The following is a 7,638-nucleotide window of genomic DNA, read 5'->3' on the forward strand; positions in this document are numbered from 1 at the left end:
GTCGTCGTCGTCGTCGCCGCCGCCGCTTCTGCAGAAGTGGCAAATGGCTATCGTAGCAAATGCGGCGAGGGACGCCCTGCCTTCGATTCCGAATGCACAAAGTGTGTGGTCTTGTTTCTCAGTCTATATTTGGTCGGTCTCGTAAGAGGTTGAATGTAACGAATGGGTGGGAAAGAGCAAGGGGCAGCGGCTGTGTAGAACGAAAACACAAATCCTCAGGGGTGTGAGCGTTTCGAGATGAGTCGTATACATGACATAGTTTGTAGTCAGTGACCATGTGGCCTAACGGATAAGGCGTCGGACTTCGGATCTGATGATTACAGGTTCGAATGTTGTCACGCTCGTTTTTTTCCAGTTCTGAAAAAGAACCATACCGTTTTAATGTAGCAATTGAGCAGTACGAAACCGTCTGAATGTTGCTGTTGACCATTTTTTGCTTGGAAATGCTCTTGAGCTTGAAACACACATTAAGACCGGTGTTAACTAGCGAAATGGTCAGCAGAGTGCCGACACCGCGAGTTTTGACTGGCACTTGCACATCTAAAACAACGACGAGAAAGTAACTCGTTCGGCTTGTGAGTCACATAAAGTATGTGTGTTAATTTGTACGCCACTAGCTCTGCATGCTGTCATGCAATTTCTTTACCTCTCAGAAATGATTATGACATAAAAGTGAAGTACGTGACGAGTGTGACGTTAGGAAAACATTAAGCAGCATGGAGAGTTTCTGTATGGGACCACCCAACCAAACGAGTACTGTGTGACGTTCTATCCGGCAGGTATTCAACGAGGTAGCCGGCTAGCTCAGTCGGTAGAGCGTCAGACTCTTAATCCTAGGATCGTGGGTTCGAGCCACACGCTGGGCGGAACCGAATTTTGTTCCGCTGCAGATGTAAATTACCGTTTTTCAGATTAACGAGATGTAATGGAAATAGCAACTTTAAACTTTGCCTACGTCTCTGTCAGTCACAAGGAAACTGTATTTGAATGTGAAGGTGATTTTGTAGACATGTGTGGAAGACATGTTCTGAAATGCAGGTGTTGTTGTTTGGAAAGCACATCGGTTACGTGTCAGATGTGTAGCCAAGCAGTAATGGGTCGCCATAGCTGCAAATATTAGCCGGTAATATGAAGTGTTGTCAGCTGAAGTCTGATGATGCAGACGACCGTAAGGACGAAGTACCCAAAAGTACCACTAGGCCGCGCCTCTTTAGCTCAGTGGTAGAGCACTGCTCTAATAAACCAGGCATCGGAAGTTCCATCCTCACAGGAGAAAGATGAATTTTGGAAATCAGTTGCGCGTCGTGGCCGTATAGCAAACAGTATCTGTGATGACGAACAATTAGCGACAGGCGTTTTTTTAAGAATTACTCTCAGATGTGATTAAGGCGAATGGCGCAGATAAAGCATTTGCCAAAGCGGTACAGCATAAAGTGGGACGAGGCAGTCTGAATTACATTTTATAGATGTATTTCTCACATATCTCAGAGCCTCTCGCGGTCGTCGTCGTCGCCACCGCCGCTTCTGCAGAAGTAGCAAATGGCCATCGTAGCAAATGCGGCGAGGGACGCCCTGCCTTGGATTCCGACTGCACAAAGTGTGTGGTCTTGTTTCTCAGTTTATATTTGGTCGGTCTCGTAAGAGGTTGAATGTAACGAATGGGTGGGAAAGAGCAAGGGGCAGCGGCTGTGTAGAACGAAAACACAAATCCTCAGGGGTGTGAGCGTTTCGAGATGAGTCGTATACATGACATAGCTGGTCGTCAGTGACCATGTGGCCTAATGGATAAGGCGTCGGACTTCGGATCTGATGATTACAGGTTCGAATGTTGTCACGCTAGTTTTTTTCCAGTTCTGAAAAAGAAACATACCGTTTTAATGTAGCAATTGAGCAGTACGAAACCGTCTGAATGTTGCTGTTGACAATTTTTGGCTTGGAAATGCTCTTGAGCTTGAAACACACATTAAGACCGGTGTTAACTAGCGAAATGGTCAGCAGAGTGCCGACACCGCGAGTTTTGACTGGCACTTGCACATCTAAAACAACGACGAGAAAGTAACTCGTTCGGCTTGTGAGTCACATGAAGTATGTGTGTTAATTTGTACGCCACTAGCTCTGCATGCTGTCATGCAATTTCTTTACCTTTCAGAAATGATTATGACATAAAAGTGAAGTACGTGACGAGTGTGACGTTAGGAAAACATTAGGCAGCATGGAGAGTTTCTGTATGGGACCACCCAATCAAACGAGTACTGTGTGACGTTCTATCCGGCAGGTATTCAACGAGGTAGCCGGCTAGCTCAGTCGGTAGAGCGTCAGACTCTTAATCCTAGGATCGTGGGTTCGAGCCACACGCTGAGCGGAACGGAATTTTGTTCCGCTGCAGATGTAAATTACCGTTTTTCAGATTAACGAGATGTAATGGAAATAGCAACTTTAAACTTTGCCTACGTCTCTGTCAGTCACAAGGAAACTGTATTTGAATGTGAAGGTGATTTTGTAGACATGTGTGGAAGACATGTTCTGAAATGCAAGTGTTGTTGTTTGGAAAGCACATCGGTTACGTGTCAGATGTGTAGCCAAGCAGTAATGGGTCGCCATAGCTGCAAATATTAGCCGGTAATATGAAGTGTTGTCAGCTGAAGTCTGATGATGTAGACGACCGTAAGGACGAAGTACCCAAAAGTACCACTAGGCCGCGCCTCTTTAGCTCAGTGGTAGAGCACTGCTCTAATAAACCAGACATCGGAAGTTCCATCCTCACAGGAGAAAGATGAATTTTGGAAATCAGTTGCGCGTCGTGGCCGTATAGCAAGCAGTATCTGTGATGACGAACAATTAGCGACAGGCGTTTTTTTAAGAATTACTCTCAGATGTGATTAAGGCGAATGGCGCAGATAAAGCATTTGCCAAAGCGGTACAGCATAAAGTGGGACGAGGCAGTCTGAATTACATTTTATAGATGTATTTCTCACATATCTCAGAGCCTCTCGCGGTCGTCGTCGTCGTCGTCGTCGTCGTCGTTGTCGTCGTCGTCGCCGCCACCGCCGCTTCTGCAGAAGTAGCAAATGGCCATCGTAGCAAATGCGGCGAGGGACGCCCTGCCTTGGATTCCGAATGCACAAAGTATGTGGTCTTGTTTCTCAGTTTATATTTGGTCGGTCTCGTAAGAGGTTGAATGTAACGAATGGGTGGGAAAGAGCAAGGGGCAGCGGCTGTGTAGAACGAAAACACAAATCCTCAGGGGTGTGAGCGTTTCGAGATGAGTCGTATACATGACATAGCTGGTCGTCAGTGACCATGTGGCCTAATGGATAAGGCGTCGGACTTCGGATCTGATGATTACAGGTTCGAATGTTGTCACGGCCCTTTTTTTTCCAGTTCTGAAAAAGAAACATACCGTTTTAATGTAGCAATTGAGCAGTACGAAACCGTCTGAATGTTGCTGTTGACCATTTTTTGCTTGGAAATGCTCTTGAGCTTGAAACACACACAACAAGACCGGTGTTAACTAGCGAAATGGTCAGCAGAGTGCCGACACCGCGAGTTTTGACTGGCACTTGCACATCTAAAACAACGACGGAAAGTAACTCGTTCGGCTTTTGAGTCACATAAAGTATGTGTGTTAATTTTGACGCCACTAGCTCTGCATGCTGTCATGCAATTTCTTTACCACTCAGAAATGATTATGACATAAAAGTGAAGTACGTGACGAGTGTGACGTTAGGAAAACATTAGGCAGCATGGAGAGTTTCTGTATGGGACCACTCAACCAAACGAGTACTGTGTGACGTGCTATCCGGCAGGTGTTCAACGAGGTAGCCGGCTAGCTCAGTCGGTAGAGCGTCAGACTCTTAATCCTAGGATCGTGGGTTCGAGCCACACGCTGAGCGGAACGGAATTTTGTTCCACTGCAGATGTAAATTACCGTTTTTCAGATTAACGAGATGTAATGGAAATAGCAACTTTAAACTTTGCCTACGTCTCTGTCAGTCACAAGGAAACTGTATTTGAATGTGAAGGTGATTTTGTAGACATGTGTGGAAGACATGTTCTGAAATGCAAGTGTTGTTGTTTGGAAAGCACATCGGTTACGTGTCAGATGTGTAGCCAAGCAGTAATGGGTCGCCATAGCTGCAAATATTAGCCGGTAATATGAAGTGTTGTCAGCTGAAGTCTGATGATGCAGACGACCGTAAGGACGAAGTACCCAAAAGTACCACTAGGCCGCGCCTCTTTAGCTCAGTGGTAGAGCACTGCTCTAATAAACCAGGCATCGGAAGTTCCATCCTCACAGGAGAAAGATGAATTTTGGAAATCAGTTGCACGTCGTGGCCGTATAGCAAACAGTATCTGTGATGACGAACAATTAGCGACAGGCGTTCTTTTAAGAATTACTCTCAGATGTGATTAAGGCGAATGGCGCAGATAAAGCATTTGCCAAAGCGGTACAGCATAAAGTGGGACGAGGCAGTCTGAATTACATTTTATAGATGTATTTCTCACATATCTCAGAGCCTCTCGCGGTCGTCGTCGTCGCCACCGCCGCTTCTGCAGAAGTAGCAAATGGCCATCGTAGCAAATGCGGCGAGTGACGCCCTGCCTTGGATTCCGAATGCACAAAGTGTGTGGTCTTGTTTCTCAGTTTATATTTGGTCGGTCACGTAAGAGGTTGAATGTAACGAATGGGTGGGAAAGAGCAAGGGGCAGCGGCTGTGTAGAACGAAAACACAAATCATCAGGGGTGTGAGCGTTTCGAGATGAGTCGTATACATGACATAGCTGGTCGTCAGTGACCATGTGGCCTAATGGATAAGGCGTCGGACTTCGGATCTGATGATTACAGGTTCGAATGTTGTCACGGCCCTTTTTTTTCCAGTTCTGAAAAAGAAACATACCGTTTTAATGTAGCAATTGAGCAGTACGAAACCGTCTGAAGGTTGCTGTTGACCATTTTTTGCTTGGAAATGCTCTTGAGCTTGAAACACACACAACAAGACCGGTGTTAACTAGCGAAATGGTCAGCAGAGTGCCGACACCGCGAGTTTTGACTGGCACTTGCACATCTAAAACAACGACGGAAAGTAACTCGTTCGGCTTTTTAGTCACATAAAGTATGTGTGTTAATTTTGACGCCACTAGCTCTGCATGCTGTCATGCAATTTCTTTACCACTCAGAAATGATTATGACATAAAAGTGAAGTACGTGACGAGTGTGACGTTAGGAAAACATTAGGCAGCATGGAGAGATTCTGTATGGGACCACCCAACCAAACGAGTACTGTGTGACGTGCTATCCGGCAGGTATTCAACGAGGTAGCCGGGTAGCTCAGTCGGTAGAGCGTCAGACTCTTAATCCTAGGATCGTGGGTTCGAGCCACACGCTGGGCGGAACGTAATTTTGTTCCGCTGCAGATGTAAATTACCGTTTTTCTGATTAACGAGATGTAATGGAAATAGCAACTTTAAACTTTGCCTACGTCTCTGTCAGTCACAAGGAAACTGTATTTGAATGTGAAGGTGATTTTGTAGACATGTGTGGAAGACATGTTCTGAAATGCAAGTGTTGTTGTTTGGAGAGCACATCGGTTACGTGTCAGATGTGTAGCCAAGCAGTAAAGGGTCGCCATAGCTGCAAGTATTAGCCGGTAATATGAAGTGTTGTCAGCTGTAGTCTGATGATGCAGACGACCGTAAGGACGAAGTACCCAAAAGTACCACTAGGCCGCGCCTCTTTAGCTCAGTGGTAGAGCACTGCTCTAATAAACCAGGCATCGGAAGTTCCATCCTCACAGGAGAAAGATGAATTTTGGAAATCAGTTGCGCGTCGTGGCCGTATAGCAAACAGTATCTGTGATGACGAACAATTAGCGACAGGCGTTTTTTAAAGAATTACTCTCAGATGTGATTAAGGCGAATGGCGCAGATAAAGCATTTGCCAAAGCGGTACAGCGTAAAGTGGGACGAGGCAGTCTGAATTAGATTTTATAGATGTATTTCTCACATATCTCAGAGCCTCTCGCGGTCGTCGTCGTCGTCGTCGTCGTCGTCGCCGCCGCCGCTTCTGCAGAAGCAGCAAATGGCCATCGTAGCAAATGCGGCGAGGGACACCCTGCCTTGGATTCCGAATGCACAAAGTATGTGGTCTTGTTTCTCAGTTTATATTTGGTCGGTCTCGTAAGAGGTTGAATGTAACGAATGGGTGGGAAAGAGCAAGGGGCAGCGGCTGTGTAGAACGAAAACACAAATCCTCAGGGGTGTGAGCGTTTCGAGATGAGTCGTATACATGACATAGCTGGTCGTCAGTGACCATGTGGCCTAATGGATAAGGCGTCGGACTTCGGATCTGATGATTACAGGTTCGAATGTTGTCACGGCCCTTTTTTTTCCAGTTCTGAAAAAGAAACATACCGTTTTAATGTAGCAATTGAGCAGTACGAAACCGTCTGAATGTTGCTGTTGACCATTTTTTGCTTGGAAATGCTCTTGAGCTTGAAACACACAACAAGACCGGTGTTAACTAGCGAAATGGGCAGCAGAGTGCCGACACCGCGAGTTTTAACTGGCACTTGCACATCTAAAACAACGACAAGAAAGTAACTCGTTCGGCTTTTGAGTCACATAAAGTATATGTGTTAATTTGTACGCCACTAGCTCTGCATGCTGTCATGCAATTTCTTTACCTCTCAGAAATGATTATGACATAAAAGTGAAGTACGTGACGAGTGTGACGTTAGGAAAACATTAGGCAGCATGGAGTGATTCTGTATGGGACCACCCAACCAAACGAGTACTCTGTGACGTGCTATCCGGCAGGTATTCAACGAGGTAGCCGGCTAGCTCAGTCGGTAGAGCGTCAGACTCTTAATCCTAGGATCGTGGGTTCGAGCCACACGCTGGGCGGAACGGAATTTTGTTCCGCTGCAGATGTAAATTACCGTTTTTCTGATTGACGAGATGTAATGGAAATAGCAACTTTAAACTTTGCCTACGTATCTGTCAGTCACAAGGAAACTGTATTTGAATGTGAAGGTGATTTTGTAGACATGTGTGGAAGACATGTTCTGAAATGCAAGTGTTGTTGTTTGGAGAGCACATCGGTTACGTGTCAGATGTGTAGCCAAGCAGTAATGGGTCGCCACAGCTGCAAATATTAGCCGGTAATATGAAGTGTTGTCAGCTGAAGTCTGATGATGCAGACGACCGTAAGGACGAAGTACCCAAGAGTACCACTAGGCCGCGCCTCTTTAGCTCAGTGGTAGAGCACTGCTCTAATAAACCAGACATCGGAAGTTCCATCCTCACAGGAGAAAGATGAATTTTGGAAATCAGTTGCGCGTCGTGGCCGTATAGCAAACAGTATCTGTGATGACGAACAATTAGCGACAGGCGTTTTTTTAAGAATTACTCTCAGATGTGATTAAGGCGAATGGCGCAGATAAAGCATTTGCCAAAGCGGTACAGCATAAAGTGGGACGAGGCAGTCTGAATTACATTTTATAGATGTATTTCTCACATATCTCAGAGCCTCTCGCGGTCGTCGCCGTCGTCGTCGTCGTCGCCGCCGCCGCCGCTTCTGCAGAAGCAGCAAATGGCCATCGTAGCAAATGCGGCGAGGGACACCCTGCCTTGGATTCC

At 46.1% G+C, this 7,638-nt stretch overlaps 2 non-coding genes across 2 annotated transcripts; both read left to right on the forward strand.

The window, feature by feature from the left end:
- Nucleotides 1-2,290: 2,290 nt before the first annotated feature.
- On the forward strand, nt 2,291-2,362 carry Trnak-cuu (transfer RNA lysine (anticodon CUU)). The gene has a single exon. It is a non-coding gene; the product is annotated as a tRNA-Lys (tRNA).
- A 1,459-nt stretch (nt 2,363-3,821) lies between these two features.
- Trnak-cuu (transfer RNA lysine (anticodon CUU)) lies at nt 3,822-3,893 on the forward strand. The gene has a single exon. It is a non-coding gene; the product is annotated as a tRNA-Lys (tRNA).
- The last annotated feature ends 3,745 nt before the right edge of the window (nt 3,894-7,638 follow it).

Source organism: Schistocerca gregaria, unplaced genomic scaffold (genome assembly GCF_023897955.1).
Source record: "Schistocerca gregaria isolate iqSchGreg1 unplaced genomic scaffold, iqSchGreg1.2 ptg000178l, whole genome shotgun sequence".
Taxonomy (NCBI): Eukaryota; Metazoa; Arthropoda; class Insecta; order Orthoptera; family Acrididae; genus Schistocerca; species Schistocerca gregaria.